Source organism: Petaurus breviceps, unplaced genomic scaffold, assembly GCF_028583685.1.
Source record: "Petaurus breviceps papuanus isolate PSGF00001 unplaced genomic scaffold, PetGlider_PUasm1.0 90977, whole genome shotgun sequence".
Taxonomy (NCBI): domain Eukaryota; kingdom Metazoa; phylum Chordata; class Mammalia; order Diprotodontia; family Petauridae; genus Petaurus; species Petaurus breviceps.
Genome location: NW_027187391.1, coordinates 12,549,608 through 12,572,840, shown reverse-complemented (window position 1 = coordinate 12,572,840; position 23,233 = coordinate 12,549,608). Strand labels below are relative to the sequence as shown.

At 36.3% G+C, this 23,233-nt stretch overlaps 1 protein-coding gene and 1 pseudogene across 6 annotated transcripts in view; both read left to right on the top strand.

The window, feature by feature from the left end:
- The window catches only part of EYA4 (EYA transcriptional coactivator and phosphatase 4), a 335,518-nt gene that overhangs the window by 194,394 nt on the left and 117,891 nt on the right, over window positions 1–23,233 (top strand). The gene's annotated exons all lie outside the window — the stretch shown is intronic.
- Window positions 5,163–5,688, top strand: LOC138153131 (NADH dehydrogenase [ubiquinone] 1 beta subcomplex subunit 11, mitochondrial pseudogene; annotated as a pseudogene).

Here is a 23,233-nt window from a genome sequence, read left to right as displayed (position 1 = left end):
TTTGACCCTGTCCCTTTTAAAAAGTGTGTGCTTCTAACTACCCTTCCCTCCATCATCCCCCCTCTCATGCCCTTCCCCCCCCTACTCTCCTGTAGGACAAGAATTCCCAATTTAGTGTGTATGTCATTCCCTCCTTAAACCAAATTCAATGAGAGTAAGGTTGATCCATTCCCTTTTGATTTCCTGATCTTCCCCTATGTTGTAACAGTTATCCATTGCCTCTTCTATATGAGATAATTTACCCCATTCTGTCTCTCCCCATCTCGTCTCATTATATTCCTCTCTTACCTCTCAGTTTCACCTTTTAAATACCATCCCTTCCTATTCAATTGATCCTGTGCACTCTATGTATATCTGTACACATATATACACACACTCCACATATGTATTCATATGCACATGTACCCTTCTATATAGACACACACACATATATATACATTCATATTCCCTTCAACTATCCTCATACTGAGAACAGTTTCATAAGTTACAATTATCATTTTTCCATGTAGGCATGTAAATAGTTCAACTTTGATAAGTTCCTTATGATTTCTTTTCCCTGTTTACTTTCTCATGTTTCTCTTGCTTCTTGTATTTGAATGTCAAATTCTCTATTCAACCCTGGTTTTTTCATCAAGAATGCTTAAAAGTCCTCTATTTCATTGAATGACCATATTTTCCCCTGAAACATTATACTCAATTTTGCTGGGTAGGTGATTCTTGGTTTTAATCCTAGCTCCTTTGATTTTTGGAATATCATATTGCAAGCCCTTCAATCCCTTAATGTTAGATCCTGTGTTATTCTGATTGTGTTTCCACAATATTTGAACTGTTTCTTCTTGGCTGCTTCTAATTTTTCCTCCTTGATCTGGGAACTCCAGAACCTGGCTATAATATTCCTATAAGGGGTGGCCAGGTAGCACAGAGAGTAAGAGCACCGGCTCCAGTGTCGGGATGACCTGGAGATCAAATCCGGGCTCAGACACTTAGCACCCACCCAGAAACACCTGACCGTGTAACCTTGAGCAAGTTAATTAACCCCAATTGCTTAGGGGCAGCCAGGTGGCTCAGCAAGTAAGAGGATGGGCTCCAGTGTCGGGATGACCTGGGGATCAAATCCGGGCTCAGATACTTAGCACCACACCCAGAAATAACTGGCCGTGTAACCTTGAGCAAGTTACTTAACCCCGATTGCTTAAATAATAATAATAATAATAATATTCCTAGGAGTTTTCTTTTTGAGATCTTTTTCAAGAGGTGATCAGCGAATTCTTTCAATTCCTATTTTGCCCTCTGGTTCTAAAATATCAGGGAAATTTTTCTTGAGAATTTCTTGAAAGATGATTTCTAGGTTCTTTTTTTGATCATGGCTTCAGGTAGTTCAATGATTTTTTTAAATTATCTCTTCTGGATCTATTTTCCAGGTCAGCGGTTTTTCCAATGAGATATTTCACATTGACTTCTAGTTTTCATTTGTTTGGGTCTGTATAATAGTATTTTGATTTCTCATAAAGTCATTAGCTTCAATTTGCTCCAATTTAATTCTAAAGGAATTATTCTCTTCATTGAACTTTTGAATTTTTTTTTCCATCTGGCAAAGTAGGCTTTTTAAGGCATTCTTCTCCTCATTGGCTTTTGGGGCCTCTTTTGCCATTTGAGTTAATCTATTTTTTAAGGCATTATTTTCTTCAGTCAGGTTGTTGACTCTCTTTTCATGATTTTCTTGCATGATTTTCATTTCTCTTCCCAATTTTTCTTCCACTTCCCTTACTTGATTTTCAAAATCCTTCTTGAGCTCCTCCATGGCCTGTAAAAAGTTCCTATTTTTCTTGGAAGTTTTTGTTGCAGGAGTTCTGACTTCATTGTCTTCCTCCCATTTTATGCTTTGATCTTTTTTGTCCCCAAAAAAGGAATCTAAAGTTGGATTGCTGTTCTTGTTTGTTTCCTTTGCTTGTTCATGTTGCCACTTAATTACTTGACTTTTGCACTCTTTGCCACAGAAGAACTCTTCTTCCAGAGGGGAGAGTTTTGTCCCAAATAGCTTGGGTTTTCATAGCTGCTGGAGCTATTAGGAGGGCACCATCTCTATAGACCCTACACACTCTGGCTCACTGGTCACACACTTCAGGACCACCACCCAAGACCGCAAACCTGATCCAGCTGGGTTAAAGCAAGAGTACCCTCTGAATGGTCCCTTTGCCACCACCCCCCCCCCCCCCATGATCTGTAGGCCAGGAGCTCTGAAACAGCCACATGGAGCTGGTTGCATGGCCACCATGCCTCTGATGCTTCTCACCCTGTCAGCAGAGGCCATGATTAACATTCCACACCTGGTAGTGATCCACTTTCCCAAGGTCCACTCCAGCCACTGCTGGTCAGGGCTGCCCTAGGGCTAAAACCACTGGCTCATGCAGGGCTGTGCTCTGCTCCCAGTGTGCTGCAGTGGACCCTTCCTGTCTGCCTGCTGGGCTTCCTTCAGTAGGAAATTTGTTTCTGTCTTTCACTTTGTGGGTTCTGCAGCTCTAAAATTTTTTAGAGTCATATTTTATAGGTATTTGAGGTGGTTATGGGGGGAGTTCATGGAGTTTTCCTGCTTCTATGCCACCATCTTGGATCTGATCCCCCAGATAAAATAATTAGACATGAAATTTATTAGGCCTTTATTAGACATGAGTGCTATTTTTATGATGTTGAAGTCAGTGAACTTGATGCTGTTATTGTATAGCTGAGTCAACTGAAAGTTTCAATCTATTATAGCAAGTAGCTACATCACATTCTCCTTTGAATATGAGCTTTACAATGAAAGCCTAATACTAGCTTTTCTTTCTGTGATTTACAATAGTGCTGTCAAACTCAAACAGAACAGGGGCCCTTAAACTATACATAAGGATCACTGATGGTTGCATATTAACTTACTTAGTAAATCACACATCATTATATATTTTGTTTTTTATTTATTAGTTTTGTTGAATATTTCCCAAATACATTTTAATCTAGTTTGGGGTACAACCACGAATGTTATGAGCTCTATGCAGCCTGCGAGTCACATGTTCAACAGCTCTTTTACAGGGGTAATGTCTTGGACCTATCCTGTCCATCTGAATTGTTCTGCCTTTTGTCTATATCTATTGTTTATTTGCAAATTTATCTTTCTCCTTTCTCAAAAAGCTCAGTACCTAGCTAACAGTAATTCTTTCCATTTCTCACTGCCTGCCTGCATAGTTGAGTTCTTCTATTTGTGTGTTGATGTTTCCTCAAAAACCCTGGGAATTTCATTACATGAATCTTTTCTACTCTTGTGACCTATATGTTCACCATCTCAGCCACTCACATTGATATATATATATATATACTTTATCTCTACTGCCTCCATAATCCTGAAATCTAAAATTTCTTTCTCAGATCATAATCTCATGGTCTCTCATCTCCCCCTTTTTCTAACTTCTTAATGTTCTTCATACTTGACTGTTACTTCTAATCTTCTAGTCCCTCTATTTCTCCTTGTTCTCCCAGTTTCATCCCTGCATTGTCCTGAGCCAGCCCTCTGTCTCTTAGTAGATAACCTTGTCTGGAACTTTAATGAGAATTTAAACCTATGCTTCCTGAGCTTCCTAATCCCTATTCCACACCTTCAAATCTCTCTCCATCTCTACCCATTCTCACCTCAATTACTCATCTACCAGGAAGTGGTCACTCAAATCTGTAACCTTAGAGTAATCCCTTCTCCTTGTCAAGACCAAACCATGTCTTAAAGACCTCAACTCCATTCTTTCCTCTTTTAACTGGGAACTTGTACCATTGTTATTCAATTATTCTCATATTCACTCTATCTCCTGGGTCCTTTGATTAACATTCTTAGATCTCATTCATCCTTAAATAACTCTAGCTTGACTTTGACCTACTTTTTTTTTTTCTTTTTGGAGGAAGGCAAAGGAATTGGAATTAACTGATTTGCCCAAGGTCACACAGCTAGTAATGTCAAGTGTCTGAGGTTGTATTTGAACTCAGGTCCTCCTGACTTTAGGATCAGTTCTCTATTCACTGTGCCACCTATATATACTTTCAAGTTATTCACCTGCATCTTACTTTTTTCACTTCCAAACTTCTACAAAGAATTACCTATACTCATTATGTCCACTTTCTTACCACACACTCATTTCCAAATCCCTTACAGCAGGGCTTCCAACACCAATATTCTAAAGAAACTATTTTTATCCAAGGTTTTTGATTATCTCTTAAATGCTAAATCTCAGGGCATTTACTATCCCTTCATGTACATTGACCTCTGTAACTTACTGTTGACCATTCCCTCCTATGGAATATTTTATCCTTCTTTAGCTTCTGTCTGACTTCTTCTCTATCCCCTTTGGCATCGTACATCATTCAGCCTTCTCGTATGGGTATCATCAAAGATTTTGCCCTTAGTTATATTGACTTGTCTCTATATAATTTTCTCCCTCCTTTATCTCATTAAATTCCATGAGTATGATCATCATCCCTATGCAAGTGACAATTCTAGCCCTAAATTCCAATTTGAACTTCAGTCTACTATATCACCAGTTGACTGTTGGACATTTCCGCCTCAGTGCCCTGTCAGCATTTTCAATTCAGCATGTCCAAAATAGAATTCATTTTTTTTTTCAATGCCTCTCATCTAAACTTCTCTATTTGGGGCAAAAGCACCAGTATCCTCCCAGTTAACCAAGTTTGTAATCTTGGAAAAAATCACTGATATTTTCCTTCAGCGTCCTTGTCCATTCAGTTATCATTTAATTTACTTCTGTGTCTCTAAACTCTCTACCACATCTCTAGCCACAAGGCTCCCACTATTTTTCTAACTGATCACCTCTCACATAAACTATTAAAACATCTTAATTTGTAGTTTTATTTCCATTCTCTTCCTTCCAAAATGTAGAATCCACATAGTTACCAATAAAAATGCTCCAAGGCAAGTATAGCTGTATCACTTCTTCACTTGCAAAATTTAGTGGCTTCCAATCACCTCTAAGAAAAAATAATATAATCCTTATCCTGACATTTCTTTTACCATAACATAGTCTCAACCTTTCTTTCTAGCCTATTGGAAATTAATCTCACTTAAGAAGTCTATGTTTCAGGCAAAAATAATGGGTTCCTCCCCATCAGGAGCCAGAAGCGCTGGAGCCATGGCAGTCACAATGGCAACAGCAGGGTTGTTGGGGATTTGTTCTGGGCAGTTGCTCAGAGCAGGCACAGAGGGTGCCTGCCACTGCTTCTCTATGCTGGAGCTCTAGCGCGACTAGAGCCATGGTCACCCCACCAGGGTGGAGCAATGAACCTGGGAACCAGAGGTTGCCTGGCAAGAAGACCCAGAAAAAGAAGATGTCAGCCTCTATGAGAAGAACCCAGACTCCCACAGTTTTGAAGAAGACCCCATCATAGACCTCTGGAACATGAAAGTCCTGTTCTTCTTTGGGGTTTCTATTGCCATTGCCCTAGGCTCTACCTTTGTGGCCTGCCTCCCTGACTACAAGATGAAGGAATGGGCTCGGAGAGAGGCAGAGCACTGGTGAAGCTAAGGGAGGCCCAGGGCCTTCCTGTTATGACTTCCAATTATTTTGACCCCAGCAAGTTTATTTTGCCTAATGACGAGGACTAAAGTAAACCCCAGCTGTGAATAAAGTGACTCTAATTCTCTTGGTTTAAAAAAAAGGGGTTTCTGTTACCTCCAAAATAAATGCAAAATGCTTTGCTTGACTTTTAAAATCCTTCATTATATGTCCCCTTTTCTGATCCCTTATTCCCCTCTATTCTGATCCAGTGACATTAGCCTTCTTAATATTTCTAGAACAAGAAATTCTGTCTTCTGACTTTTCGGCATTTTCACTTGCTGTCTTCCACACCTGGAACTCTCCTTCTTCATCTCTACCCCTTGGCTCCACCTCTTGCAAGAGACCTTTTCTGGTCTTCCTTGATGCTAGTAGTGCCTTCCCTCTGAGCTTATCCCTAGTTTATCCTGTGTACAGCTTGTTTCTGAATAGTTTGTTTGCATATGGTCTCCGCCATTATACCATCAGCTTCTTGAAACCAGGGAATGTGATGTTTTTGTGGTGTTTTTTTTTAAGTTCTTGTTGCTTTTCTTTGTGTCTCTCAATGCCAATATCTGGTACTTAGCAGGCACTTAATAATATCTCATGCACTTGACTTGTTTTCCTCAAACTCATCTTTACATCTCCTACCACCAGGAATTCAGACAGGCTTGTTTCCCCATGCCTGAAATACACTCCATTCTCAGGGGTGGCCAGGAGGAGCAGTGAGTAAGAGTGCCAGCCGCAGAGTTGGGAGACCTGGGTTCGATTCTGGGCTCAGATACTTAACACCCACACAAAATAACTGGCTGTGTAACCTTGAGCAAGTTACTTAACCCCGATTGCTTAAAAAAAAAGTTTAAGAAATATACTCCATTCTCACTTCTGCCCATACAAATACTTATATTCCTTCAAGGTTTAGTTAAAGTATCACCTCCATGAAGCTTTTCCTGATTCCACTGGGACCCAAAAGCTCTTTCTTAAAAAATTAGGCTACATTTACATATCCATGTAGCAATTGTATCCCTTAGAAGAATATATACTCCTCAAAAGCAGAGATGAAGATACACAAACATGTGTCTGTATATATAGTTATTCTGCTAATAGTTTTATATGGTTTTGTTGTATTTGGATCTTATATGAGCTTTTATAATATTAGAGATGATATTTTCTTTAAATTTGTGAAAAATGTTCTAGTTAATTATGATATTCGTTGTCTAATGCCATTTAACAGATGAGGAAATCAAGGCCGAGGGCCAGGTTAAGTGATTTGCCCAGGGTCACAGAGCTAGTATGTCTGAAACAGGATTTCAGATCTTTCTGACTTGAATTCAGCATTCTTATCCACTGCTGTATGTAGCTTCTTCTAGCTGGCTTTAGACTGTGCTTTATAGATTGAAGGGAAATTAAAAGCAAAAGTCAGTGTCATTTAAGTGATTTTTTTCTGACTAATAATTTAACTCTGTGAACATTGTGAAGTACTATTAGGTCAAAATATGGACATTGTGATGGAATAAATTAAAGGGAGATAAATCTGGCCCCTAATACTTTGTGATTTTGTGTTTCTTAAATTGAAGTTAATGTCAAAACAGATAAAGAAGGAAGGAAAGGAGGGAGGGAAGAAGGCACAAAAGGAAGAAAAGAGGGAAGAAGAGACAGAGGGAGGAAAGGGGGAAGGGGAGGGAGATGAGAGGGAGAAAGAAAGACATTTTTTCACAGAATCACACAGTCCTGGCAAGGAGTTCTGTTTCTTGTTCACTCCCATTCTTGCTTCTGAAAAAAAAAAAAACGTTTCTCTGTAGCATCAGATTACATTGAAGCATGAGAGAAAAAATTCTGCTCTGAACCACCTTTTCTAACACTCCTGGATAATCTGAAGAGACCTTCCTTGTGTCAAAGATGAAATGCAATAATTTATTTATTTAGCTTATACCATTTTCTATTGCCAGGTTTGATTGACCTAAGCCTTATCAGAAATTGCATACACGATTAATGAGCTAAAAGAAAATCTGAATTCAAAGTTATATTTTGCATGTTTGGATTCAGGTTTCTTTTTAGGGGTAAACAGAGTTTGTTAGTGCTTTCCATTTTTTTCATGGGCCCATTTATTTATTGCATATTGAGTTGACTCTGATTTGTTTTTTAATTTCTGCACTGTCTACCAGACATTGCAGGCTATTTACTAAATGGTGAAGTTGGAAATTAAATGTGGATTATTTTTATTTCCTGGTTTTCTCTTCCATTATTTGGAGGCCATGGAAAATGGAAGAAATGCAAAGCTGAAAGATCAGAGCAAACCCTGAATCATTAGTTGAACCTTGAAAATTAAGCCAAAGCATTTCTGTTGTGTGTGGATATGGTTTGTCTTTTATTGAACAGAAATTCTTTCTATATGTTCAAGAGTGCAGATTTAACACATAATGTGTTTCACATTTGGACTATCTTCACATAGTAATCAGTTCATCACTCCTCTGCATCCTCTCTTCTATAAAAGGCAGTTTTAACATACAGATGACAAGCTGTGGAAGATATTCATCCATCAGCAACATCTGACTCCCTGGCAGTTTCCTTAAGGACTTTTATTAATGGGTTTACATTTTCCCACAAGTCTTTTATGTGGTTAAATTACAGACGGACCTTATTTAGAGGCTTGTCTTTTTTAATGCCTTGTATATGTAAACTTTTGAATTTACACACACTGTTTTTACCCATAGATATGTTTTGTTTATGTATATGTGTGTGTGTCTCAAAGGATTCATAGTTTTAGATAAAACCAGAAAGCTCTCCATATATATATATATATATATATGTATGTATGTATGTATGTATGTATGTATGTATATGGCATTGGATATGCATGCTCGTTCTTGACATGTAGCTCTGTAGTGAGTTCAACCTTAACTGCCAAAGGATATAATACTGTACTACTTAGGTCAGAATGTTTGGCAAAGTTCTTTGGGAATTTCAGTGATGTGTGGTCAGATTAAGTACTGATTAATTTCCCTTCATCTTTAAATGATAAAAAAATGGAATCACCTTTGGTGAAATGGGCTCCTACCTTTTGAAAAGCACATTTCATATCTGGAATTTATTACAAGTGGAATTGATTTTGGTGGTATAAATCTTGGCCTTAGAGAATGTTGCCACATTACAAAGGAAAGTTCCAGATCTCAACTGACAAGAGTCTAAACTTAAGATGAGCTAGCTAATTTTTTCAAAAGCATGTCTAGGGGGTGGCTAGGTGGGGCGTGAATAGAGTACTGGCCCTGGAGTCAGGAGGACCTGAGTTCAAATACAATCTCAGACACTTAACACAATAACTATCCAGGTAACCTTGGGCAAATCATTTAACCACAATTGCCCTCCAAAAAGAACAAAAGCATATTTGCCTAAAACCCAAGCAAAAAAACTTATTTATATTCATTTGTCCAAGTAGGAATTTAAGCATCTATCATCGGTTTTTAATTTTAATAAGTTTTGACACCACTCAAAATTTAAAACACATATACAGCATATGAAAATATATACACACTGAAGTCCTAAATTTTTATGTCTTTTACATCTAAGATTTAAACTTTAAATTATATCTGTCATAGAAACAGATAGTAGACTCATGGCAGAAAAAGTTTGGTAATTTTGCTTCTCTTTAGTTTTATTAAGACCTGCTCTACCAAATTTGTGTATTTTCTCAGTTTTTGACTGGCTAAAAAAAATATCCAATAAGATTATTAACTTGTAAACATTAGAGGGAATCTAGTCGAACCCCTTCATTTACAGATCTAGAAATGAGGTTTCCTGAGAGGTAAACTTACTTTCTTATGGTCCCCCAGGTAGTTAAATATCAGAGCCTGGGATGTGAACCTAGATCTGATTACAAATTCCAAACTCTAAATACCATTCAGTAAGACAAACAATCCTTTAAGACATTTTAAAACAAATTAAAAAAAAAACTAATACAGTGAAGTAGATTTTGTCATTTTTATAGGACTATGGAGGTAATAGCTATAATTTCTCTTAGAGAATTAATTTGGCTAACTATAATTGACGTCAATGAAAGCTTTCCCAATTGAATGTTATCCATTGGTTGCCAAGTCTAACTTCAGAGCTGGCATTTTATATTAAACATTATTTAAAAGAGGGTTGTGTTAATGTTCTTTCTCAGCTAAATCTGTATGCTAAGACTCTCCACATTTGATTTTGGCATTTTAAATGGAATGAAAATATACGTTTGTCTAGTCTGGAGATTAGGAGAAAAGAGAAAGCTCATAGTATTGAGGAATGCTACAGAAGTTAAAATAATTGGAGGAACATTTGTGCTTGAATATGAAGGTTGTGCAAAGCAGAACTCACTAGGCAGACTTTTTTTAAAAAGTATATTTATTTTGCAAAGCATCAGTCATAGGTAATGTATTTTTTTAAATGAGATGATCATAATTTAGCTTCAGATGATTTCTTCTTTGAAGAATTTTTCCATGATTTCTTTTTCAACTGAAATCCTAATTTCTCCCATCAGTCATGAATGTTCTTCTTTTTGCTTAGAAGTTCACATGAAATGTTAGTTCCCTTTTTATTTAACCCTGGTTTTGCTTACCTCCCATGGTCTCCCCTACACTCTACTTCAAACATGGTTCTAGTCTCCTAGTGGGTCAACTAAATCTTCAGCCCCAGTCATTGAATCCTGCTGATCACTGTTACACTGGTCCTCTCTCCAACCCTCATGTAATTATAGGGTGGGTGGGGGGAGGTTGAAAGAAGATCAAAGTAATTGTGCCACAGCCAAAGGACTGGAATGAATCCCCTGCTACCATAGGTCCCTCTTCCTCTGCCCCCACCTCTGTCCTCACCCTTCATCAGAAGACAAATCAGGTACTATTATTGTCCTATGAAAAGTGACACTAAGGAGCATACACTATTACTATATGTATGACTTTTTGTGTGATACCTTTTTTTTTGAAAATTCAAAGAATAAAATTTCTACATTTTATGTTCCAGCTGTATTTAGTAATCAAAGCCTAAGAATATTGTAGCATAAGGCTGGAACAATGGAAATAGTAGCATGGTGGAAAGAGCATTGGACAGGGGACATTGCTTTAGTCCCAAATCTTTTGCTTACTGGTTGTCCAATGTTCAACAAGTTATTTATTCTCTCTGAATCTCATTTTCTTCTTCAGTTAAATGAGAGAGTTGGACCAGATAATATCTAAGGACCCTTCCAACCTTCTAGTACTTCAATTCTGGAATTTTACTATATCTATGTAATTGTTTATCCATCATCCACTGACTATATAACTACACACATATACACATAGAGTCAATTCAGGAAAAGAAAAAGTCATCCCTTGCATAAGTATTTAGACTATAAATATCTGGGAAAATTTAGTTGTGTTGAAATTGACATTAACTGAAGCGTGGAAACCTGGAAAAAAATGTCAAAGGTTGGCAACCTTTCTTGGATTGAATGGGGAAAAAAGATGGCTCAGGGGACAGAAAGTTTTAAAACATATCCTCTGTTCTTATATAACTAAGCTCTTCATGTAGTAAAATTTTGATTGTAAGAGCAGATTTTTTTTGGAGTGACTAAAACCAAGTAAAGTTATAAATTATAGTAGAAATAGTGTTGAAAATAACTTGATGATCCCCCCCCAATAATATGCTATTTTATTATATTGGACAACTTCAATTTGTAACCAAGGTACAGAATTAAAAAATATAAGTTTTGTTAATTACTATTTTGTATAATTAGTTTAGCCCTTGCCAGAGGAAATGTGTTGGAGGGCAATTTATTTCAGGTGACTGTCTATGAAAAAGAGACTCTTGTATCTGCTTGGCAAAGGGTAAGCAGGATCAGTGAAGGTTATTAAGGAGAGGAGAAGAGAACAGGCTTAAATTCTAGGACTTTGAAACTGATAGCAAAAAACAACTTTTGGAGAAGCCATCCTGGTACTATAATCTTATTAAAACTTAGCCACCTGGTATTTATTATTCCTGTTGAATTGCCAGTAGCCACCATAAGGCATCATGCCAACAAGGGCTATGGATAAAGGAGGCAGGAAGGGAAGTTCCATGGAGATTGGATTGTTTGGCTTAGTCCTTTTTCTGTCTTGGCTAAATGACATTGACCCCTAATGAACAGGTGGCCTCCTTGGTAGACAGTTACAGTAGCATGAGACATAAGGTTCATTCTTAATGATTTTTAATGACTCCTGTAGAATTTTGTGGGTTTCTTTAATGGCCACCTTAGATACACAGACAAATGTAAATTTTTTTCACATATTTCATACAAGTTATTGCAGTTTGGCACATTTTAGTGCCTAAGTGTTTTGACAGGTAATTTGTTAATATAAATAAGTGAATACTATATAGGAAAAACTTTTCAAATATTACAAACCTGTCAATATTTTATCTTTGTCTCTCTTTTTCTGTAAAGTGGCTTCAGATATTTTAGGTAGTTATTATTGTTTTGTTTATTAGTTGTAGTCAACTCTTCATTACCCCACTTTGGGTTTTCTTGGCAAAGATACTAAAGTGGGCAAGCCATTTCCTTCTCCAGATCATTTTTTTTTACTGGTGGAGAAATTTACACAAACAGGGTCAAGTGATTTGCCCAAGGTCGTGCAAGTATTAAGTTTCTGAGGCTGAATTTGAATTCAGGTCCTCCTGGCTCCATACCCCACTTTTTCCACTTTGTCCACTGTACTAACTAGCTGCTCATTTAGGTAGTTATAACTTATTTACAAATAATGTTTCTGGATTATATTCAATGCTCTGTTTCTACTTTTTACTTCTAGTCACCAAATGCAGGGCTGAAATGCCAGCCACAGAAAAGCTGTAGTCAAGGTGTCACTGTGTACATTATTGGATTGTATCTCTAACCATATAAAAAAGCCATATAGTAATGATACACATGTGCTTTGCATTATCTTTGCAATTACTCTATTACCTTAGAAGAGATGATAAAATCTTTTGAAGTAATAACAATTTTACTACCTTATATTTTCTAATGCTATATAGTTTTCACATATCACATATATGTGTATATATATACATATATATATATATATATATATATATATATATATATATACAAAGAGAGAGAGAGAGAGAGAGAGAGAGAGAGAGACCTGATGAAGTACTCACATACTGTATGTGAACAAATGCAACAAGGTAGATTGCTCTGGGTTTATGTAGACTGGTCTCAATATTGGGAGTCTTCTTAAAAATCATTCTTTCTGGCACATTTTATGCCCACTTAGGTTTCCCTGAAAATTCAGAAGGTATAACATGACTAGGTCTCTAGAGCCATGAGCTAAAGGATTATACAAGCATTAATATAACAACATCAAGAATAAGATGGACTCCCCCCAAATACCAGTAATATGACCTGAGAAAGATTGTACAGTAATGCAAAGGACTTTGAAGAATTCATGATAGTAAAAACAAACAAACAAATCCTTTCCTTCTCTCCAATGAATTCTACCTTCCATCCCAGAGACCTCGATGAAAGAGAAAAGGATTAAGTTGATTGAAGTATTGAAGAATGGGAGAGATTTCAACAGAGGAAGGACATTCCATATATAGGGAATGAGGTGAAGAAAAGCATAGAAATAAGAAAGCAATGAATCAATAAACATTTTTAAGCACCTACTATGTTCCAGTCACTGTGCTAAACACTGTGATAAAATTTTTAAAAATGGTAAATAGTGCAATATGGCTGTGGCATAGAGCACAAAAGGGGGATGAAATGAGGAGACATTGGAAATTTGGAGTATGACTATTTATATGATCCCATTAATACTGATATGCAGAGTTTGGATGTTAGTAATTCAATTTCACTTTAATTCAATAACCATTTATTAAGTACTGACTACCTGCCAGGCACTGTACTAAGTGCTGAAATACAAATTTGAAAAATAAAAGAAGGAAAGACTGTCCCTTCCCTCAAGGAACTTACAATCTGTAGCAGAAGGCTTTATAAAAAAAGGAAACTAAAAAAAAATATGTTGGGAAGTGGATGGGGGGAGGGGAGAATTATGTTTCATGGAGCAGAAACCAAACCTGCAACTGAAGGAAAATAAAGAATTACTTAGAAAGTTCTGAGTCCTCTATAAAGGAAGGTTTTGGGAGGGGTATATTGTTCTTCTCTCCACCCCTTCCATCAAACAGAAGAGGTACCTGAAGAAGCTGAGAAGCTATTGAGTATCAAAAGCTAAGGCACTCTATATGGGGATGAGATTTCAGGTGATCAGATGTCCTTGGAGTCAGAACCAAAAACCAAGTAAAGCTGCTAATGGAAAATAGTTATTAAACTATAGGGAGTGTAACACCATCCACGAGCAGCTTTCCAGAAAAATGCTACTATGAACAGCTTTTAACATTCAGATTACACAGTATAGTGAGCAGCCTATTTATTCCATAATAAATCAAAGCAAAATATTCACAGAAAATCAAGGTACAGCATCACAATATTACAACTTATCACAGAAAATCACAATATAGTATTTACAACAGCTTATCATTAAATTGACCACATAGTTTTCACCAAAGTGGTCACAATATTTAGAACAAAGCACAATCTTCTCAAAGTACAATAGTCAAGTCTTCCACTCATGGGGGGCACTAAATTAACTCAATTATCACTTATTCAGCAATCAATTGCTAAGTATCATTAACCACTAAGAACAATCATTAGAAAATACACAAACCTTCCACCCCTAGGTCATTAGTAAATTAAATTTCATTGTTACTTAGTACCCAGGGAGAGGTCTTTTCATCTTGACTTGGGGCCGGTTCTCAGATTCCCTGGATCCCCTTCCATGGTCCCAGATTCTACCTGGATTCACCAGACTGTCACATGGGTTCAATGGAAGACAGCTCCCAGTTCCTTGCCCAGCTCTCTGGGTAGGTCCTGCTTCACACTGAAGTTTATAGGATCCAGTCCATCTCAAATCCTTCACAATTTCTGCTCCCGGGAATTCAAGGCTCAAGTAAGCCACAAACAGACAAAGTTCCTGCATCCTAGTCATGCTTCCTCAGTCTTCTGCAGCTCATTCAAAAAATCAGAATCACCTTATTTAGCCTGGGGGAAGAGGGCTTCAGGGCTCCTGTTCAGAAAAAGCTCCATCACCACAAGTTTTCAGGAAATTCTGGCTCAGTTCTTGATTCTCTCTTCTACAGCTGCTCTGCTCCAAATTCTTGTCCCAAGAAATTCTGACTGTGCCTCTCTGGGGCTTTTCTTATATACACAGCATTGGCTACTTCCTGTTTCAGCCAACCCCTTCTTTTTACATCAGGAACAGTGGTTCATTCCTTCTGTTTCTTTCACAGAGGTTTGATTAGTTACTAAGTGCTAAGTAGCTACTTACTTGCCAATACAAAAAAGTGTCTTCGATTTCAAATTAATTACCATTACAGTGAGCTACTGAAAGCTTTGGGGCATAGAAATGACAGAATCATTGCCTTCATTTAAGAATAGCAGCAAGGTGTGTTGTGAAATGATTTGAGATGCTATTTTGAAATGCAAGACTTGTAATCAGGTTAGAACCTCTTAGGAATCATAGTTTATGCCCTTTCCTCTGCTACTGATCTGAGGGGAAAGAAATGCTTTCAGGTATGAACCAGCTAAGGGAGTTTGGGGCTGAATTTCCTCATAGGCATTCCCCACAATGATTTATCTGTTCCCAAATCAAACTCTTAGCTTACTCCTATGATGCCATAGGCACAGAAGCAAATGGAAATTTCCCAACATCCTTTACTCCTGCAGGAAACAAACAAGCAGAGTCTGTGACTTGCAGGTGATTCCTGAATTCAAAAATTACAGGGAACCTCACAAATGTTACACCAAAAATGGAGGTTGGATGGATCTCAGAGGTCATGGAAGCTTCTTTGATTCAGCCAACAAAGTTCAACCTGACTTCCGTGGACAGGACACACGATCAGGGTGAAAAATCAGCTGATTTGATTATCAATGTCTACTTCTGAGCTTCCACAAGTCCCTCAGTTACCCTCACCCATACCACAAATCATTATTATTGAAACTTTCCTCAAGACCAGCACTTTCCTGATTATGTATGGTGGACATCTAGCCTTGATCTCCCATGGATCTGATTGTCTGGTAATTCTTCCTATTGCGAGCATCTAACCAAGGGTTTAACTTAAGCTCCTTTCTTCTGTGCTCACTGACAACAGGAGCACAAAATATACATTTACCTAATATATTCTCTGTGGAGGGCATTATCTAAAATTCAGTATTTAACCATGCCACATAGACTTTATCAGTCAGTAAATAAAAAAATAAACATTTTCTTTGTGCCCAGCCTAGCTGGTGCTATAGGGGAATGGATAGGAGTTTAATGTTGGGCAAGCAGAATTAATGTACAGAATGTAGTGAATGAATGTCATGAATGAACACCTAAATGCTGAAAATATGACACAGACTATATAAATATTATCATAGACATTACAAAGGATAGACTAGCATAAATCAGAGGAGAGAGAGTAGGCAGTCAGAGAAGGAAAAGGTGGAACTTGAGCTAGATAAGATTTGGCTAGGCATCATGGAAGTGAGAAGATAATAAAGGAAGAACAAACAAGAGTCAGAGAAGAACAGAATTAAGAATAACTGGGGCATGTTCTAGAGATAGTGAAAACTTGAATGATAGATTTGTGTTAAAAATAGTCAATTAAATAGGTCTGATAGATCCAAATTATGGTGAATTTTGAAAGTTAAGGAAGGGAACTTGGATTTGATGTTGTTTCCAGTAGAAAGAACTCACTCACTGTTGATTCTTAGATCAGAGAGTGACTCAATGAATATGACATGTTGAAAACTTTAAATTGGGGGGGTAAGAGATGAGAGATAGGGAATCCAACTAGAAAACTCTTTCTGAAAATACATGCATGAGATAATAAGTATCAGACTAGAGTGGTTGCAGTAAGAATGAAGACAACTTGAATCAGAGAGACATTGCGAAGGAAGAAATGAGAGAATGTAGGGATATATTAGCTAAAGGGAGTAAAAGAGAGGAAAGTGCTAAATATGTACGTACAGATACATATGGAGACCAGGATTATGGAATCACAGAATTCAAGCATTTGAAAAGACCTCAGTAAATATCTTTTTTTTTTTACTAGGAAGGCTTTCCTGATTCCACCTTAATTCTATTGCCAACTCACTATTGATTATCTTCAATTTATTCTGTATTTAAATATAACATCTATAACACCCTATACATATATAATATATAAAATACATTTATATATATATGTATTTATGCATATGTTTTATACATAGATATTTGCATGCTGTCTCACCCATTAGACCATGAGCTCCTTGAAAGCAAGGACTGTCTTTTGCATTTCTTTATAACCACTCTGTCTAGCACCAACAAAGTAGGCACTTAATAAATGTTTATTGCCTAATACCTGTCAGGAATCCCCACTATGATATACCTGACAAATGGGCTCTGTGACCTTTGCTTGAAGATCTCCAAGGCGTGGGGATGTCACCACCAATTTACAAAGCAATCCACTCTATTTTTCTACAGCTCTAATTGCAAAGAAATCGCCCCCCATCCCGTAATAATAAAGCCTAATTTTATTCTTTAAACCTTCTATACATTGTTTCTGGATCTGTCCTTTGAGCTAAAAAAAAGCACTGAACACACACATATGTATGTACATACATATACACATGTGTATATGTGAACATATACACAGAGACTATAAATAAGCAGAGAGAGGGAGAGGGGGAGAGAGAGACAGAGAGAAAGAGAGACAGAGAGATGGAGAGAGAGACAGAGAGACGGAGAGACAGACAGACAGAGAGAGAGAGAGAGAGAGAGAGAGAGAGAATGAAAATGAGACTCAAAAAGCTTCTCTACCCTGAATCTTCTCTGGACACTTCCAAACTATGTCTAACAAATGTCGAGTACAGTAGAACTATCATATATCTATTCATAGGAACTATTCATGGGACTCAGAAAATCTTTAGCTTTTTTGGCTACCACATCACACTGTTGACTAATATTGACCTGAAGTCCATTAAATCCTCAATTGTTTTTCAGACCAATTGCTCTCTGAAGTTAGTTTCTCCCACTATTACCTCATCCCCCATTTTTGACTTGTGGTGCATGTACCCTGCTTTAATCTAATCTTCCTGAATGTCTCACTTAGGAGAATTCTATTGCAACATTGTTTTCTAGACCTTGAAGTAACTTTATGATTACCCATTTCACTCCCTTCATTTTTAGATTGGTAAACAGGTCCACAGAGGAAAGTGTTACTCATTTTTAATGAGCTTCTCTACAGCTACACACATCTTCACTTTCATATTGTGCAACAGCCTTTTTTTAAAATTTCTTTTAAGTGATTTACATAACTATAAGCATCAGAGCTGAGACTAGAATGGATGTTTTTCTGACTCCAAAGTCACCATTTAGCACAATGCCTTATACATATTTAGTTGTTTCCTAAATAAGTTTTAGATGAATTAATAAAGATTAAACACTTTTATTGGACCTTAAATTCTAGTTCAGTCAGTATGTTCGTATTGCATGTATAATATACTCTGATAATTACTTTAAAGAAAGACATCAGGGTCTATAATTTATTTAATACAATTGGTATTAGTAACCTCACATGCTGACAAGATTCACAGTGAAATCTGTGAATAAATGTTAAAAATGTAGGAAGGAAGGACTACAAAGAAGAAAAGATTGGAAAAGAATAGCAAGGAGACCAGTAAATACATTTCTCTTAAAATCCCCTCCCAAGCCTTATTTTGTTCTGCCCCTTGTGTCTTTTCCAACTTCCATTGCCTCATAAGCCTTCCAAAACTCCAGTTTTCACCACCTCACGCATTCTGTTTCAGTCTTTTCCTTCAGATAGTATTGCTGACAGTGTTGCATAAAAACACATGAAGGCACTAAGTAGAAAAGTCTGCTAACCATGTCACATCGTGGAGAAGTCATACAATTATTAACACAATCACACAGCACTTCTGAGTTGCAAATCAGAGAATAAATCCATCCCTTCTTATGCTATTTCCCAAAACTTGCTCATTTGCATGTAATTGTACCTTTTTTTCTTTTCTTTTAAAATTGTTTTTAAGGATGCCTTTTAATTTTATTTATATTTACTTCCCTGCTATAGTTTCCCATCTCTATTCAAGGAACTTTCCCTTGTCCATAAGATTTAAAAAAAAAGGAGGAAAAAATTCAACCAAAACAAACATATTGAATGTATATGTAACATTTCATTCTCTTATTCTACCACTATCTTCCCTAAAAAGAGTGAGATGCATTTTCTCCTCTCTTCTCTGGTCTAAGTTTGGACATTATAATTATATAGCTTTCTGTTTCATTTTATTGTTCTTTTTGTTTACATTGTTGTACCCATTTTGTGTATTGTTAGCCCGGTTTTGCTCTGTATCAGTTTATATGTCTTCCTGTGTCCCTCTAACTTCTTCATATCTAAGAGTCAAGTAACATTTCATTACCTTCATGCTTTTTTGTAGACATTCCTCAATGAATGGGTACCTACTTTATTTCCATATCATTTCTGCTATAAAATGTGTCGCTCTCAATATTTTGGTATATATGTAAGATCTTTTTTTTCTGTCTTTGAAATCTTTCTGGGGTATATCCAGAGGTGTACTCATACATTTTTAACAACAAACTTTTTGAAAAGGCAGAGCAAACTTTAAAGTTTAATCTTCTTTATTAACATTTTCACCATCACTTTCTTGATTCTAGACAATCAACAAAACAATAGAACAAGTCCTAATTTGTAGTATTTATCAAAATTCAAGGTAGAAATATTCACCCTGAGAATCTGACATGAGTTGATATGGGCTGTCTCCAGCACAGCCTTGGATATCCTTGGCAAAGTGATATCTATATCAAAAGGTATAGATATTTGCGTCACATTTTGATGGAATCTAATTTGTTTCCCAGAATGATTAGGCTAGTTCACAACTTCACCAACAGGGTAGTAGTATACCTGTGTATCTGTAGAATTCAAAACCATCTGCAGTTTTTAGATATTGCTATATTTCCAAAGAGTTTTTCTTGAACTAAAAGGGAAAGATTAGGGTCATCTACACACTTGGCAAGTATCATTAATTCTTGACACATGACTACCCTGTTTCTGTTCACAGTTTTCAAATGAAATGATATTTACATCAGTTTCAGTCAAATAAAGAATTATTCTATGAATTCTAATTAATTTATCATTGGTTATGTGGTCCTTACTAGTATAAGTTCCCTACTAATGAGCACTGTTATTTTCTATAAACTTGTACTACAAAATTTCAGCTTCGAAAAATTCAAAGTTCATTTCATTGAGCTTGAAGCTTTTGACTAAAGTAATTTTCAAGCCAAAGTACTTATTTGATGAGTGAAACAGGATACTGGAATTCAGGTCTGTTTCACACGGCTAAATTGTAAGCACCCTAAGGGAATGGATTTTCTTTTATCTCTAGCATCTTTCAGTGATTATTACATCTTCAATACTTCAAGGCATTGTGATTTTGTCCATGTAGATAAACACTTTGTCTGCCAATGTAATTTGAAAATTTTTCATGCTGTAATAAGTGGTTTTGTGAATTACTGTGACATTTATTTGTCACTTAGGTAATAATAGTGACAATGTAATCATCTTGTCTACCCATAGAAGACTCATCAAAGGGCAGAACTATGTGCTGTTTCCTTTGTATCAGTCATAGTACAGTTCCTTACACATGGTAAGCATTTGATAAATATTTCTTGAATTGGAATGAATGGGAGAAATTCCAAGGGTGGAGAGTAGATGCAACAATAGGAGAATACCTGGAGCTGGCACAGTCATGCAAAAAAGTGTTTCCAGCATTAGGCTCCCAAGAAGACACAGACTTTGAAACCTTCTTTAAATTCATTCTCAACAAAATCTTTTCAACTGAACAATTGAGGTTTTTTCTTATAGGAACATTGTTTCCAAATTTAAAATGGAATCAAAGAAAAAAATAACATACCATTAAATTAACGTTAATAATTTTGTTAGGTCATCTGTCCTATGAAGCAAGATTCATTTTTTATTTCCTTTGACTCTATATACATTGGAGTTAAATAACTACAGGGATCTAAAGGTAATTATTGTTCTAATAAGTGCTCTTATAATCAATTGGCAGAGAATTAGATCTATGATGAGGTATAGAGAGATTAAGATAACTTGCATAATGTTGCATATTAAGCTATGAACTTAAAACTATTAGGTCTGCTGAGTCTTTGTGCAGTGTTTCTTACACTACATTATACTCCCTCTCTGGTCACCATAGATTCAGAATTGAATTCTCATCCTTGATATGCTTCTAGTCACCTGAATATGAATTTCTGATAATTGCTTAGACTCTTTGGTTCACATTTTCCTCAACTGTAAAATGACATGGTTGTATGACATTGCTTCCATGGATCCTTCAAACTTATAGATTCTATGAATCTATTTGTTGATGTTATTTCCATTCTAAGTATGTGTCAACATTAATATTTTCACAGATATGTCTTCATATCTTTGACAAATTCACAAAATCCCAATATTTCAGAAACGAAAAGAAACTTAGTGGTCATTTAATCCAACTTATAGCTTTAAAATGTTCTTTATACCACTTTCCCTTATGAACAAAGCTCTATTCAATTCTTTTCCATCTCACCACTGAAGGGAAGACCCACTGAAACAGATTATTTACATAACTGTAATCATTTGGAAGGTTTTTTTTTTGTTTTGTTTTCTCACATTAAGCCTAAATCTGCTTCTTTGCAATTTCCTCAGTTTCTCTTAGTTCTGCCCTCTGAGGCTGAACAGAAAAAGTGTGATCCCATTTCTTTCTTTCTTCCTTTCTTATTTTTTTTTTTTTTTGCTTTTTGGAGGGGGGAAGGTAAAGCAATTGGGTTTAAGTGACTTGCCCAAGGTCACATGGCTATTTTTGAGTTGTCTGAGTTCAGATTTGAACTCAGTTCCTCCTGATTGAAGGACTGTTGCTCTATTCACTGTGCTACCTAGCCACCCCTGTGATCCCACTTCTTCATGATAGGCCATCGAATTGATATAAATGGCTTCATTCTACCTATAAGGCCAAACATTTAGGATTCTTCTAATCTATCCTCCTATGGAATGAATTTCAGATCCCTCATCATTCTCATAGACCATCTCTAGAGGGTTTAGAATTTATCAATGTTCTTTAGAAAATGTGGAACACAAAACCAAAACAACCAATATTCTAGCTGTAGTTTAACCAGGGCACCACACAGTGGGGCTCTTTCTTCCTTATTCCACAGTGTTATGCCTGTCTTGATGAAACATAAAATTATTTTTTTGTTCAAGAATTATTGGTTTTACTTATAGGAACATTTCTCCAAATTTAAAATGGAATAAAAGGAAAAATAAGAACATACCATCAAAAATTAACTATAAGGTTATTTTTATTAGAGAACATCTTCCTTCTAACACTTGTATCTTATATGCAGTCCTTCAAAAACCTCAGATCTTTTTGAGACAAACTGCTGCATGGGCATATCTTAGATTCTGTTATCTAAGGTGTTGGCTATCACTCCTAACTTTGTGTTCTCTTCAAATTTGTTAGGGTGCCATTATTTTCTTCATTTAAGTCACTGATAAAAATGTTAAAAAGCAAAAGATTAATATAGATCCCTGGGGTACTCCATTGGAGACATCATCCTAACTTGATATTAAACCATTTTCAGTTTCCTTGGGGACAGCCATTTGTTTATTTCCAAATCTGCCCGACAGTAATATTGCTCAGTCCGCATCTCTTAATTTTTCCAGAAGAGTAGCTTTGACAAAGGATTTACTAAAATCAAGGTAAACTGTAACTCTATAGCATTCTGCTGATCTATTTATTTGATAACTCTGCTTTTAATAAAGTCATTGTAGTCCTTTAAAATTACTGCATTTTTTTCTTGATGTTCACCAGCCGCAGAATGTTGACCTTAATAAAAGTCAATCATATGATCTATAATTTACAGATCCTCTTCTCTTTTGCTGTTTTGAAAATACCAACAATGTTTTCCCTTCTCCAACCTTTCAGAATTTTTCCTTTTTTCCATAATTTTTCAAAATCACTGACAATATTTTTTGTAGTTTATATACAATATTTTTAGGAGATTTGAACCTATCAAGGATAGCTATATTCTCTCCTAACTTATTGACATTGGGTTTCCCTGGCCAGGAATCATTTTTGTTCTGTCTTTTCACTCCAAAGATCATTTTCCAAAGCAGTGAAAACAGAAACAAAATAAGAGTTGAACATCTCTGTGTTCTGTCTCTCATCAGTTATTGACCATGACATCCAGCCCAGGCGTCGCTCATAGCTGAACTGCACTTTGTCATCATTCCCACCTCTAAGAATTCTTAATTTCTTCTAATTTTAGTTAATAGGGTTGATACATCATATCTTACCAGGAAATCATCTTTATACATAATTGTCTTGTCTTCCTTTGAATTCAAAACCCAGCTCTGTCACTTTCTACTTACCCTTAATGAAGTCATTGGTCAGTTCTCGATCTCAGTTTCCTTATTTTTTTAAAAATGAGGGAGTTGGGCTTCTAAGATTCCTTCCAGTGTTGCTTCTTTGATTCTATGACTTAACTGAATGATATCTAACTTCAAAACACCTGTGG